At 48.3% G+C, this 16,133-nt stretch overlaps 1 pseudogene; it reads right to left on the bottom strand.

Moving 5' to 3' along the window:
• Positions 1-4,089: 4,089 nt before the first annotated feature.
• Positions 4,090-8,119, bottom strand: LOC123493095 (annotated as a pseudogene).
• Positions 8,120-16,133: the final 8,014 nt, after the last annotated feature.

Below are 16,133 nucleotides of genomic sequence, written 5' to 3'. Positions count from 1 at the left end.
AAAGTTTCTCAATACTTTGTTATATACCCTTTGTTGGCAATGACACAGGTCAAACGTTTTCTGTAAGTCTTCACAAGGTTTTCACACACTGTTGCTGGTATTTTGGCCCATTCCTCCATGCAGATCTCCTCTAGAGCAGTGATGTTTTAGGGCTGTCGCTGGGCAACACGGACTTTCAACTCCCTCCAAAGATTTTCTTTGGGGTTGAGATCTGGAGACTGGCTAGGCCACTCCAGGACCTTGAAATGCTTCTTACGAAGCCACTCCTTCATTGCCCGGGCGGTGTGTTAGGGATCATTGTCATGCTGAAAGACCCAGCCATGTTTCATCTTCAATGCCCTTGCTGATGGAAGGAGGTTTTCACTCAAAATCTCACGATACATGGCCCCATTCATTCTTTCCTTTACACGGATCAGTTGTCCTGGTCCCTTTGCAGAAAAACAGCCCCAAAGCATGATGTTTCCACCCCCATGCTTCACAGTAGGTATGGTGTTCTTTGGATGCAACTCAGCATTCTTTGTCCTCCAAACACGACGAGTTGAGTTTTTACCAAAAAGTTCTATTTTGGTTTCATCTGACCATATGACATTCTCCCAATCCTCTTCTGGATCATCCAAATGCACTCTAGCAAACTTCAGACGGGCCTGGACATGTACTGGCTTAAGCAGGGGGGACACGTCTGGCACTGCAGGATTTGAGTCCCTGGCGGCGTAGTGTGTTACTGATGGTAGGCTTTGTTACTTTGGTCCCAGCTCTCTGCAGGTCATTCACTAGGTCCCCCCGTGTGGTTCTGGGATTTTTGCTCACCGTTCTTGTGATCATTTTGACCCCACGGGGTGAGATCTTGCGTCGAGCCCCAGATCGAGGGAGATTATCAGTGGTCTTGTATGTCTTCCATTTCCTAATAATTGCTCCCACAGTTGATTTCTTCAAACCAAGCTGCTTACCTATTGCAGATTCAGTCTTCCCAGCCTGGTGCAGGTCTACAATTTTGTTTCTGGTGTCCTTTGACAGCTCTTTGGTCTTGGCCATAGTGGAGTTTGGAGTGTGACTGTTTGAGGTTGTGGACAGGTGTCTTTTATACTGATAACAAGTTCAGACAGGTGCCATTAATACAGGTAACGAGTGGAGAACAGAGGAGCCTCTTAAAGAAGAAGTTACAGGTCTGTGAGAGCAAGAAATCTTGCTTGTTTGTAGGTGACCAAATACTTATTTTCCACCATAATTTTCAAATAATTTCATAAAAAATCGTACAATGTGATTTTCTGGAAAAAAATGCTCAATTTGTCCGTCATAGTTGACGTGTACCTATGATGAAAATTACAGGCCTCTCTCATCTTTTTAAGTGGGAGAACTTGCACAATTGGGGGCTGACTAAATACTTTTTCCCCCCACTGTATATCTATTTATTATGGCCATCGAAATGTTTGCTATTAAAATCAGATCCAACAATAACATCAAGGGCCCAGATATCCAGGGCTTAAAAACAAAGGTACGCTGATGATTCATGTTTTCTTTTAAATCCACAATTTGGATCCCTCCACAGCCTCATAGATGATCTAGATACTTTTTCTAACCTCTCTGGATTACAACCAAATTATGATATTACGTATTGGATTACAAAAAAATTCAACTTTTACATTACTGTGTAGTTTACCAATAAAATGGTCTGACGGTGAAGTGGACATACTCGGTATTCATATCCCGAAATAAATAAATAATCTCACTACAATACATTTTAATAGAAACTTGGCAAAAATAGATATGATTTTGCTACCGTGGAAAGGAAAATACTTGTCTATTTGTGGAAAAATCACCCTGATTAACTCTTTAGTCATATTCCAATTTACCTATTTGCTTATGGCCTTGCCTACACCTAGCGACTTGTTTTTTAAATTATTTGAGCTAAAAATATTATATTTTATTTGGAACGGCAAGCCAGACAAAATTAAAAGGCCCTATTTATATAATGAATATGAATTCGGAGGGCAGAATTTATTTTTATATTAAAGCATTAGACCTCTCATTAAAGGCTTTAGGCATACAAAAGTTATACTTCAATCCGAACTGGTTCTCTAGCAGATTAGTAAGAATGTCTCACCCAATGTTCAAGAATGGCCTTTTTCCCTTTATTCAGATTACAACCTCTCACTTTCGGTTATCTCCAAAATATCACTATTTTTAAAGCAAGCCATAGAAAGTTGGTTGCAATTTCAGTTTAATCCACCGGAAAATAAAGAACAAATATTACAACAAATATTATGGTTAAACTGAAATATACTAACTGATTTAAAACAAACTATATTTTAGAATATTTTTAAAAAAATGTTTATGTATAATCTTTGTAAATGATATTGTAATGACCTGACTAGATCATAAAAGAACAACTGTCCAGACAGAGGATTGAGTTTACGAATGGACGGTTTATTAAACCAACTTTACACAGGCTACTGTTTGGCCGTAGCCCACGCTACATCCGTGAGGCATAAAGCCAACTGCAGTGCCCTATCTTCATCCGACCACCCCCTAAAATGAGCTAACAGTTCAAACTGAGCATGAAAAGCTTCCCAATCCGCCTTACCGGGATACTTCGGGGTCTTAACGGATACGGACGCAGCCGGGAACTGGGCGCCGCCATGTTTGTTTACATCCTGAGCCCCAGATTCCTCGTCCCGCCGCGTCGACGTCACCCCCTTCGGTCCGCCCACCAGAATCCGCGCGAAACACAGTCGACGAAGCACTCATGCCCGCTTCAGCCGCCATCACTCTAACGTCCTCCCTCAAGCGGCCTCTGGGCTCCGATGCCCTGGCGATCTCCTCAGCCAGAACCCCCGACGTCCATGCACACGCACCTCCTTGGCCATAATCGTCCCCTACCTCCACCTTCACTTTCGGATTCCCTCGAAGCATCTTCAACCCCCGTTCTCACCTACGGTAGCTAGCCACAGAAGTCAGCTAGCTAGCTGGCTAACTTTTATCAACGTTTTTACTTCTGACACCAATGTAATGACCTGACTAGATCATAAAAGAACAACTGTCCAGACAGAGGATTGAGTTTACGAATGGACAGTTTATTAAACAAACTTTACACAGGCTACTGTTTGGCCGTAGCCCACGCCAAATAAATGAAAGATAACCCACAAGCCAATCGTGACCTTCTCTTGTGAAGCCCAGACGTAAAGAGAGAGAACAAAGGCTAAACCTGGTCTTAACTTCCAATGCTCCATCCCCCTGCCCAACCCCCTCCACGCCACTCCGCCAACCGCCAGGATGCCCGGCATCAGAACATTCCAGGCATTCCCGTGATTGGCAGATAGCAGGTTGATTGACATGTCGGACCCCGCGAACACTGGGTACTGGTAGGTACAACACAACCATCTACTAGCCTAACACATAACACACAGCTGTCTGTGCGGGTCGCTACACAGCCCCCCCACCACAAAGTCCCTCGTCCCCGAGGGAACAAACAAAGTCTCTGAAGCGACCCGGAGGTCTCCTTTGCCTGCGTGGCTGTGATGGCCGCAGAGTGTCCCTCTGGGAACCAGGGGATGAAGGCAAGGACATGGGGGACAAGGAAGCGGGAACGGGTAATACAGTCCGTGGCTCTGGGGACCCACGCGGTGACACAGGGGGAGTGGGCTGTCTGGAGCCTTGTCTGCGGCACCTGGGGGTGGGTGCCTGGAGAATGTCATTGCCAGAGAGGGGAATTGTGGGGGTTCCTGGGGTTTGGGGAGAAGAGGCCCCTCTATATGGGGCTAACCTGTCCCGGTGCAGTGTCACCTTTCTCCCCCTGGGAGGAAGCTGCACCCGGTAAACAACCTCCCCTACCCTCTCCAGGACACTGCAGGGTCCCACCCAGTGACTGTCCAACTTGGGGCATCTGCCTTTTTTTCTTAGCGGGCTGTAGACCCAGACCAGCTCCCCAGCCACAAAGTGCCTTCCCCGGGTGTGCACGTCATAGTTCCTCTTCTGCCTCACACCTGCATTCAGCAGCTGCTCTCTGGCGAAGGTGTGGGCTGTCTCCAGGTGGTCCTGGAGTCTCCGGGCATACTCCGGCCCCGGGGAAACATGAGGGCTATCCAGGGGCCGACCAAACGCCATCTCCGCAGGGGTACGGATCTCTCTCCCCAGCATGAGGAGGGCAGGCGTGCAGGAGGTGGAGTCTTGGACAGCGTTTTGTTGAAGCGCTCCACAAGGCCATCACTTTGAGGATGGAGAGGAGTAGTGCGGGTCTTGTGCATACCCAGCCTCTCACACATGGTGGCGAACACACGGGACTCAAAGTTTCTGCCTTGGTCGCTGTGGATGGACTCTGCAGCTCCAAACCTGCTGAACATCCCCGCTGTCAGGGCGTCGACGATGGTCTCTGCCTCCTGGTCAGGCAGAGCATAGGCCTCGGACCATTTTGTGAAATAGTCCATGGCCGTGAGCACCCAGCGGTTTCCACTGTCTGTGGTGGGGAACGGCCCAACTACATCCACTCCCACCCTCTCCATGGGAGCCCCCACTGGGAACTGTTGGAGCTGAGCATGAGAGCGGCCTGGGGGGCCCTTTCTCGCTGTGCAGTTGTCACAGCGGCGGCAAAAGTCTTCCACATCCCTCTTGTGCTGCCCCCAGTAAAAGCCCTGACGGAGGCGGCGCAGTGTTTTTGTGACCCCAAAGTGTCCAGTCCCCACCCCCCATGAGTACTCTGGAGCACAGCCTCCCGCAATGCTTTTGGGACCACCACCTGCCACCTCTCCTCCCCGTAGCTGACTCCTTCCATGCCCGCTGTAACACGCCATCAGCCAGCCGCAGTCGCTCAAACTTTGACCACAACCCTTTGGTCGCGAGTGAGAGCGCTGTCACCTCTTCCCATGGTGGCCTCACCTGCGCCTCTACCCACTGTAGCACTGGCTGTAGGTCTGTGTCCCGTCCCTGCTGCTGCCCCCATTCAGCCACGTCGACAGTCTGCAGCTCACAGCAGACAGGCCCGTTCGCCCGACACACTGTGGCACAGACCCCCTCCTCTGCACACAGCTCTCTCTCCCGTCCCTCTCTCCGTTCACAGTGGCGGCAGCCGTCTGCAGTACAGGGCCGACGGGACATGGCGTCGGCATTGGAGTGGCGTGCCCCTGCCCTGTGCACCACCGTGAAGTCATACGGCTGAAGCTCCTCCAACCAGCGTGCCACCTGCCCCTCTGGCTCTCTGAAAGACATGAGCCACTGGAGAGCAGAGTGGTCAGTCCTTACAGTAAAGGGCAGACCACCCAGGTAGTACTTGAAGTGTTTGACGGAAGCCACAACAGCCAAGAGCTCCCGCCGGGTGACACAGTAGCGGCGCTCATGTTTGTCAAATGTTTTGCTGAAGTACGCCACCGCTCTCTCCCCCTCTGGCCCCACCTGGGCCAGCACCCCCACCCATGCCCACATTGCTCGCGTCTGTGTCCAGGATAAAGGGCAATGTGAGGTCAGGGGGGGCGAGCACGGGGGCCTCGATCAGTGCACGTTTGAGGGTGTTGAACGCCTCCTCACACTCCACTGTCCAAGTGAAAGCCTTGTCCTTCGGCAGCAGGCGGTTCAGTGGAGCAGCAACGCTTGAGAAGCCCTGTACAAACCTCCTGTAGTACGAGGCCAGGCCCAGGAAGTTCTTCAGCTGACGCTGGTCGATGGGGGTGGGCCAGTCTCTGACAGCCGCTACCTTGTCCTCCATGGTGCTGATCCCCTCCTTCCCCACTCGGTGGCCCAAGAAGGACACCTCTCTCCTCATGAAGTGGCACTTCTCGGGGTGGAGCTTCAGACCTGCGGCAGCCACCCTCTCCAGCACACACCGTAGCGCCCCCAGGGCTGACTGGAAGGAGCTCCCATGGGCCAGGATGTCATCGAGGTATACCAGACACTGCTGTCGGGGGATGCCATCCAGCACCCTGTCCATCAAACGCTCAAAAGTAGCTGGAGCGTTGCACAGGCCAAAGCACAGGACCTTGAACTGCCAGTGTCCTCTGTTAGTGGAGAACGCAGTTTTGGCTCTGGCCTCTGGGGAGAGGGGCACCTGCCAGTAGCCACTGCGGAGGTCTAGTGAGGAGAACCAGGAGGACCCCCTAACCAGGTCCAGCGACTCATCGATACGTGGTATGGGGTATGAGTCCTTCCTGGTTACCTCATTCAGCCGCCTGTAGTCCGCACAGAACCTCAGCTTGCCCCCCTTCTTCGGAACCATGACGACTGGCGCCGCCCAGGGGCTGTCTGAGGGCTCAATGAAGTCTGCCCGCTGCATCTCCAACACAGCCTTGTCTGCCGCCTCCTGGCGTGCCAGCGGGATACGGCGGGGACGCATCTTGATAGGTCGAGCATCACCTGTGTCGATCTCATGCTGCACCAGATGAGTCTGACCCACCTCTTCCTCACTCAGCGCAAAGCTGTCTCTGAATTCAAACAGCAACTGCCTCAACCGTTCCTGCTGCTCGGGGTCAAGACCAACACAGTTCCTCCCCCATATCTCCCTCACTGCAGACAGTGTCCTCTCCCCTCCCATCTGGGGTAGCTGGGCTGGGGGGCGCGGCCCCGGGCTCACAGAGGGCTGTGTCGTGGAGGTAGCTGGGGGAATGTAACACAACGCCGTAGGTGACAGGGGGGCTGGGGAAAAGTCACACCCAGATGTGGGGGAGGGGGGGCAGCCATGAGTCTCTGCTGCTTTAACTGTTGGAGTAAAGGGTTTGTTGGGTTGAGTGAATGTGACATTAGGGGCCATGGTGACCTCCGGCCCTCCCTGGAAGCTCAGTGTCCCCCTATTTAGGTCTAACTGGCAGCCTGTGCTCCTAAGAAAGTCCAACCCCAGGATACAAGGGTCCTGCACAGCCGCCACCCACACAGGATGACGCACAGTCCTGCCCCCTACTGACAGAGTCATTATTCCCTTCCCTTTCATGGGTGCCAGCTCACCTGTGACTGTGCGGAGCTGCACAGTTGTAGGCTCACACTGAGTCCAACCTGGCACAATATCTGGCCTCACCAGGGTTACTGTGGACCCAGTGTCCACCAGGGCGGAGCAGGGCACCCCCCTCCACAGTGACAGGGACATGACAAAAGTCCCCAACACAGGTCCGGCCCACCACAACAACAGGCTCCATCCGTTTGCCCTCGTCTGCTTCTGGGGGAAGTGGAGCCTTGCTTCCCCGTCTGTGCCGGTGGGCTCCTCCTGAAGAAGATGGTGGTTGGGATAGAAAGCCAGGGGTCCGCACTACCCGGTCTATGCGGACCCCGAGCCGTTTCCCTGAGCTCTGGGGGACATGGGGCAATCTCGGCGCAGATGGCCTGGCTGGCCACAAGCCCAGCAGACCCTGGGACCAGGGCGTGTGTTTCGTGCCGCCTGTAGCGACACAGCACGAATGAGTTCTGTCATTTCAGCCACCCATGCAGGCTTTTCCGGCTCCGGGCTGCTCTGCCCCCCAGCTCGCACAGAGGGTCTGTCTCCCTGCACCCCCACCAAAGCCCCAGCCCACACCAGCTCCCTCTCCAAAGCCATCTCCAAGGCTACCTGCAATGACTCAGGATGAGCCAGCTGGTTCTGTATGCGCAGCTCCGTAGGAGAGAGCGCCTGTATGAACTGGTCCCGTGCTAGCTCGCTCTGCACGGAGGGGGGCATGTGAGCATATGCCCGCCGAGAGAGGCTCTCAATGTCATTAGCTAGCACCCGTAGAGGCTCTCCAGGCTGCCTGCGTCTATTACTCAGTTCGGAGCGCAGTAGCCCGGGCTGTACACACTGTCCATAGCGCCTCCTCAGTGCTCCCACTAAAGCACCATAATCACGTCTGTCCTCGGGGCTAATCAATATCAAACAGGTCAGAGCTTCATCCGTGAGGCATAAAGCCAACTGCATTGCCCTATCTTCATCCGACCACCCCCTAAAATGAGCTAACAGTTCAAACTGAGCATGAAAAGCTTCCCAATCCGCCTTACCGGAATACTTCGGGGTCTTAACGGATACGGACGCAGCCGGGAACTGGGCGCCGCCATGTTTGTTTACATCCTGAGCCCCAGATTCCTCGTCCCCGCCGGCCGACGTCACCCCCTTCGGTCCGCCCACCAGAATCCGCGCAAACACAGTCGACGAAGCACTCATGCCCGCTTCAGCCGCCATCACTCTAACGTCCTCCCTCAAGCGGCCTCTGGGCTCCGATGCCCTGGCGATCTCCTCAGCCAGAACCCCCGACGTCCATGCACACGCACCTCCTTGGCCATAATCGTCCCCTACCTCCACCTTCACTTTCGGATTCCCTCGAAGCATCTTCAACCCCCGTTCTCACCTACGGTAGCTAGCCACAGAAGTCAGCTAGCTAGCTGGCTAACTTTTATCAACGTTTTTACTTCTGACACCAATGTAATGACCTGACTAGATCATAAAAGAACAACTGTCCAGACAGAGGATTGAGTTTACGAATGGACAGTTTATTAAACAAACTTTACACAGGCTACTGTTTGGCCGTAGCCCACGCCAAATAAATGAAAGATAACCCACAAGCCAATCGTGACCTTCTCTTGTGAAGCCCAGACGTAAAGAGAGAGAACAAAGGCTAAACCTGGTCTTAACTTCCAATGCTCCATCCCCCTGCCCAACCCCCCTCCACGCCACTCCGCCAACCGCCAGGATGCCCGGCATCAGAACATTCCAGGCATTCCCGTGATTGGCAGATAGCAGGTTGATTGACATGTCGGACCCCGCGAACACTGGGTACTGGTAGGTACAACACAACCATCTACTAGCCTAACACATAACACACAGCTGTCTGTGCGGGTCGCTACACAATCATAAATAGGACTGGTGGAGTTATTTCACACATGCAGCTAACAAAAATATATGGAAATGTATGCTCTACTCGAAACTACAACCAAATAATTGCAGCATTACCGCAAAAATGGAAGAGGCAAGTGGAAGGGGAAGAAAGTGAGGAACTTGTCTGTTGGCCCTGCATTAAAGACCAAAATTGGCTGAAGAAAATTGTGATAAATAAAAAAAAGTATACCAGTTTCATTTAAGGACCAACAAATTGACAGCTGTGCCACATAGACTGCAAAATATTTGGGAAGAGATTTTCAATGTACCGATTCCATGGCACATGGTGTATGAACTGACTCCCAAGTGGCGCAGTGGTCTAAGGCACTGCATCGCAGTGCTAGCTGTGCTACTAGAGATCCTGGTTCGAGTCCAGGCTCTGTCGCAGCCGACCGGGAGACGCATGGGCGGCTCACAATTGGTCCAGCATTGTCCAAGTTAGGGGAGGGTTTGGCTGGCAGGGATGTGGGTTTGTTTCCCACGGGGGGCCAGTATAAAAAAATACATGTATGCATCCACTAACTGTAAGTTGCTCTGGATAAGAGCGTCTGCTAAATGACTAAAATGTAATGAACTGATACACAGTGCTGCATTCAAAACTTAAAGTTTTTCTATTTAAATTATTATACAAAATTCTTGCAACCAATAGAATGTTATAGACAGTATACGTGGGATTTTGCTGTGAATAGACAGAATCATTAGATAATTTGTTTTGGTACTGTCCATATGTAGCTTGTTTTTAGTCACAGGTTCAGGAATGGCTGAAGAATTGCAACATTTACCTGGAGCTAACTCTGCAAATAGGTGATTTAAAAGTAATAGTCAATCGATCAATAATATAATAATACTCTTAACAAAAATGTTTATCTTTCATTTACAATATATAGAATCTATGAGAATAGAAAGGTTCAGAACTTTTGTGAAACATCACAGCACAGTTGAAAAATAAATTGCAAATAGAAATCAAAACTGGATGGTGTTCAGTGATAGATGGGAGGGGTTGAGCGGAGCTGAGGGATGGGACAAAAAACAAAAGATAACTATTGTAAAATATAGTGTCCGTAAAATGTATATACAGTGGGGAAAAAAGTATTTAGTCAGCCACCAATTGTGCAAGTTCTCCCACTTAAAAAGATGAGAGAGGCCTGTAATTTTCATCATAGGTACACGTCAACTATGACAGACAAAATGAGAATCACATTGTAGGATTTTTAATGAATTTATTTGCAAATTATGGTGGAAAATAAGTATTTGGTCACCTACAAAGAAGAAAGATTTCTGGCTCTCACAGACCTGTAACTTCTTATTTAAGAGGCTCCTCTGTCCTCCACTCGTTACCTGTATTAATGGCACCTGTTTGAACTTGTTATCAGTATAAAAGACACCTGTCCACAACCTCAAACAGTCACACTCCAAACTCCACTATGGCCAAGACCAAAGAGCTGTCAAAGGACACCAGAAACAAAATTGTAGACCTGCACCAGGCTGGGAAGACTGAATCTGCAATAGGTAAGCAGCTTGGTTTGAAGAAATCAACTGTGGGAGCAATTATTAGGAAATGGAAGACATACAAGACCACTGATAATCTCCCTCGATCTGGGGCTCCACGCAAGATCTCACCCCGTGGGGTCAAAATGATCACAAGAACGGTGAGCAAAAATCCCAGAACCATACGGGGGGACCTAGTGAATGACCTGCAGAGAGCTGGGACCAAAGTAACAAAGCCTACCATCAGTAACACACTACGCCGCCAGGGAATCAAATCCTGCAGTGCCAGACGTGTCCCCCTGCTTAAGCCAGTACATGTCCAGGCCCGTCTGAAGTTTGCTAGAGTGCATTTGGATGATCCAGAAGAGGATTGGGAGAATGTCATATGGTCAGATGAAACCAAAATAGAACTTTTTGGTAAAAACTCAACTCGTCGTGTTTGGAGGACAAAGAATGCTGAGTTGCATCCAAAGAACACCATACCTACTGTGAAGCATGGGGGTGGAAACATCATGAGGCTGTTTTTCTGCAAAGGGACCAGGACAACTGATCCGTGTAAAGGAAAGAATGAATGGGGGAAAAAATGACATAAATAAATAAACACATTTAATTAAATGTAACAAAATAAAATGACACAAATATTGCGTAAGTGAGTTTTGGAGGGCAGTATGAATTAATCTGTAGTATGAATTAATCTGTTTGCACATTTTCTGTAGGCTCCCATTCATCAATGTCTCATAATCAGATTACCTTATAACCAAAGTTGTTAGGACTTTGTCTTGGTTTGTGGACACACAGGAAATTAAAAACATGAATCATCTGTGCCATACCTTCAATAGAAGAATATATATAGCAGAGCATATGACAGAACAATATCAAAATTACCGCCACAGCCTATTATGGCAGAACACACCCTTTCTAGCGTATCAGCAACATTAACTGAAATGGTTCACTTAACCTGTTTAAGATTACCTTTGGGGTTCAAGCAGCACTTCCCTTTGAGTAATCTGCATATCTCAGATGTCATTCTGACCATTCTCCCAGCATGAGATTCAATGTGGTCTCAATGCAATTTGCATTATTCTGTAAGCAAATCTTTGACACTCCATTTAGTATATGTTAAGTTACGTTCGGTTACATTATGAACTGAATAGCGGTCGCACAACATCATACGAATTAGAGGACGTATAGTATCATACGTCTTACCTGGTCACACATTAGCATACGAATTGGATGACACAAGTTGTCATACATCTTGGAGGACATATAGCATTATACGTCTTTCTCTGAGACCATGTTGCTTGTTGCATCATAACGATAAAGGAGAATTTACGTTGGAGGTTAGGAGAAGTAACGATAAAGGATAGAAACATTTACATGAAAGGTTAGGGGAACTAAAGCGACAAAGGTTAAGTGAATTTCCATAGCAGGTTAGTTGAATTGGGTTAAGTTTAGAATAAGGGTTAGGGGAAGGGTTAGCTAAAATGCTACAGTTGCCCCCGGCACGACTCCAACATGCAACCTTTGGATTCCTAGACGGTCGCGCATTATGCCCACCCATCCTCCTTGACCAACCTCCCTACTTTCGTTGATGTCTAAAGTAACTAGACCATTAGTAGGTATCATACGTCTTGGAGGTGCTCAGAAATACGTAAAGTATGTTTCGTATGGCTCTGAGGCCAGGCTGTGAGTTTTGTTCCGCTTTCACCCTGCCACATCTGATGTCATAATGAGGATTATCGGGTGTCGCACAGCAACAGATAAGTCAACTGAACTCTTCCAAGTTCCATGCAATGTCTGTTTCTAGTCTAATACCTAGTGATTAGAGAAAGTTTGCACTTTTAGGACTATTCCACTGGTTATTTTGCACCGGACAGGCTGAATATTAAAAGGATTGGAAAGAAAACAAGTATTATTTGAACCTAGGTCTGATAGATACACACCAGAGTGTTCATAATCACCCTGATGCAAACTAACACTAATCAGAGTCCTGTCCTCAATATATACATCAATACATCACACACATCTCAGATAACTATTGGCATACAGCATTTTGCCCAGGGGTATGTTGCAGTGGACATGACTGTGTATTGGCATACAGCATTTTGCCCAGGGGTATGTTGCAGTGGACATGACTGTGTATTGGCATACAGCATTTTGCCCAGGGGTATGTTGCAGTGGACATGACTGTGTATTGGCATACAGCATTTTGCCCAGGGGTATGTTGCAGTGGACATGACTGTGTATTGGCATACAGCATTTTGCCCAGGGGTATGTTGCAGTGGACATGACTGTGTATTGGCATACAGCATTTTGCCCAGGGGTATGTTGCTGTGGACATGACTGTGTATTGGCATACAGCATTTTGCCCAGGGGTATATTGCTGTGGAGATGACTGACTGACAGGGCTGCAGATACACACTAACAAACAGCGCACAGACGCACAGTCAATAATTTCGAAGTTGCTCCCAATGTCAAATTCCGAGGTGTTTTGGATACCCTGGGTGTCTCCTCCTGTTGCAGCTGTACCCCATAGTGCACCGCTACTGTCGCCTGCGCCTCGCGGCTGGTTACGTTTAGGCATTCATTCCGAAGGGTTAAGGGTTAAGGTTTGAGACAAAACAATAAAAAACAAGCGACTAGCAGTGGGATTGAACACGCAACCCTCGGAGGTGGAGCTTGTGGCTTACGCCCATCCACCATCCCTGTCCACAACACCCTAGCAAAACCCAAGCCTACTTGATGGTAATAGCGCTCACTGTTGCCCCTAGTGGCTGGCATTCTGGGTAAAAAAAAATAATATATATATGCCATTTAGCAGACGCTTTTATCCAAAGCGACTTACAGTCATGCGTGCATACATTTTTGTGTATGGGTGGTCCCGGGGATCGAACCCACTACCTTGGCGTTACAAGCGCCGTGCTCTACCAGCTGAGCTACAGAGGTACCTGGACTGATGTCAGATTTGAATTGCTCTTGAGCGACCTGTCTGAACGAACACCTACTAGTCGATGCAAACACACAAACAAACAGAGGTAACACATCATTTAATGTGAGATGCTCGGCGATGTTAGGATTTTGAAGGTTGTTTAGAGTACACCCGGCTTAAGAAGAAGAAGAGGGGAAAGGAAAGAGGGATAGAGGAAACTGAGAGAGAGAGAGAGAGAGAGAGAGAGAGAGAGACAGAGACAGAGACAGAGACAGAGACAGAGACAGAGACAGAGACAGAAACAGAGCCAGACAGACAGACGGCAACAGAGCCAGCCAGACAGACAGAAACAGAGCCAGACAGACAGACAGAGAGAGAAACATAGCCAGACAAACAGATAGAAACATAGCCAGACAGACAGACAGACAGACAGACAGACAGACAGACAGACAGACAGACAGACAGACAGACAGACAGACACAGAGCCAGCCAGACAGAAACAGAGCCAGCCAGACAAACAGACAGAAACAGAGCCAGCCAGACAAACAGACAGAAACAGAGCCAGCCAGACAAACAGACAGAAACAGAGCCAGACAGACAGACAGAAACAGAGCCAGACAGACAGACAGAAACAGAGCCAGCCAGACAAACAGACAAAAACAGAGCCAGACAAACAGACAAAAACAGAGCCAGACAGACAGACAGAAACAGACAGACAGACAGAAACAGACAGACAGACAGAGAGAGAGAGAGAGAGAGAGAGAGAGAGAGAGAGAGAGAGAGAGAGAGAGAGAGAGAGAGAGAGAGACGAGGGTGGGCAGATGGAGAAATACATATTTTTTGACAGCAAGAAGAAGCCTGGGGCAGAACCAAGACGTGTCTTCTAGCTGCCAGCCTATAAATAGAGAAATAGGCAGAAACACTCTGTTCTGTTTCCTCTGCTTTCAAAATGGATGCCATGATCCCTCCCACTGGGCACACACATATTGAATCAATGTTGTTTCCACGTCATTTCAATGAAATTACATTGAAACAATGTGGAATAGATGTTGAATTGATGTCTGTGCCCAGTGGTGTGTGTGTGCATGCAAGCTTTAAAGTGTGTGTGTGTCCTTACGATTGTGTGTGTTTGTGAGAGTGTACTTAAAGTTAAACAGAAAGCTAAGGAAGCCTGCCCAAACTTTGTTATTGTTATACAAAAAGCAGCATGACCAGTGAATGAACAGTGAACAGTGAAATGATATCACTGGACCAGCACTGCCTTCTGTGGTATATTCTGCCACTATATCCGGCAATTAGATAATACTACAGTGTATCCAAATCACCAAGACTACAAATACAGCAAGCAGTTTCACTTGGACGACGACGTCTCGGGTTTTCCATCTGTTTCTTGACACACAAAGCATGCAGAGTAATTCAAGTAGTTCCAAACAAATCATCTCTAAAGATTTCCATTATAGTAGTTTAAATTAACTCTCTCCATCAGAGACTGAAGCCAAATTGCTGGGATGTGTGTTGCACAGAACTTAAGGCTGTGGTTATTCTGAGGGTTGACTATGTGTGCCACCATGTCCAAACAGACCACAGCCATCCAACTGGGCACAGATGTCAGTTCAACGTCTAGTTTTGATTTACATTTGGTTGAGTTGTCAACTAACGTGAATTCAACGTGAAATCAACAAGTAAAAAAATAAAAAATAAAGGAAATCCCCTTATGTTGATAATGTTGAATTTTTGCAAATCCAATTAGTTTCCCACGTTGATTTAACATCATCACATTTATTTTTTGGGTTGAAATGACGTGGAAATAACGTTGATTCAACCAGATTTTGCCCAGTGGGATGTCTCTTGGGATCCAATCAATACAAAGGAAAGGAAAGGAAAGAGGAGATCTCAGGTCTACAGGACCCGAACAACAGAGCTACCAATGAATTACCTCTCTGTCCTGCTTCTACCTCTCCTGTACTACCTTAGCTCATTTGTTTACCCCTTTACTGCTGCAGGGTCCCGGTCCTGTCTCGCCGACAGAACCAGCAGACACGTTAGGGTCCAGAGAGCTGAACTATGGGCCTCCCCCTCTCTTGGGTGCATCTCAGTAGTCTAAACTGGCTTCCTCTCCTTCATCTGCACTGATCTGTAAACAAAAGCTAGGTGAATTAAATAAGGAGGATGGCTACCAGGAATTGTCTTTTACCTGTCCAGTCAGTGCAGAATCAGATAGGGGAGAAGAAAAGTGGAAGCCCCTTTTAGGCTAGTGTGATCTACCCCAGGAGAGGGAAGGCCTCTGGCAGAGAAGCTATGCACATCTCCCTCCTTCTCCACAGTCTCACTACTGCTCCTCAAAACGATGTCCCTCCACAGTCTCACTACTGCTCCTCAAAACGATATCCCTCCACAGTCTCACTACTGCTCCTCAAAACGATGTCCCTCCACAGTCTCACTACTGCTCCTCAAAATGATAGACAGGTAATCTGAAAAGTGGGTCAGCTAATCAGGACAGGAAGAGAAAAACACAGATTTATCTTGTTATCTAATTAATGCCCTCCAGACGTTCATTCTGAGGTATTTTTTCAGCTACTATTATTTGGGATTAAAAACAGACTGAAATCCCCCTGTGGCCCACTGGACGACATCATTAGTCTGACAAGCAGACAACGTTCAGGCACTGCCAATCTGTCATGCTGTGTGGCGAGAGGTAGGAGATTAGTGCAGAAAGAGAGAGAAGGATACGTGAATAAGATAAACTAATCTACAGGTAACAAGCGAGGAACACGTCAGTAAATGTGTATCAGGGAGAGGCCCTATAAGACAGATAATTATTTATTATGATGAGAATAATGAGAGAGAGAGAGAGAGAGAGAGAGAGAGAGAGAGAGAGAGAGAGAGAGAGAGAGAGAGAGAGAG

The sequence above is a fragment of the Coregonus clupeaformis genome, chromosome 18, assembly GCF_020615455.1.
Source record: "Coregonus clupeaformis isolate EN_2021a chromosome 18, ASM2061545v1, whole genome shotgun sequence".
Lineage (NCBI taxonomy): Eukaryota > Metazoa > Chordata > Actinopteri > Salmoniformes > Salmonidae > Coregonus > Coregonus clupeaformis.
This window is presented reverse-complemented; position numbering and strand designations above follow the sequence as displayed.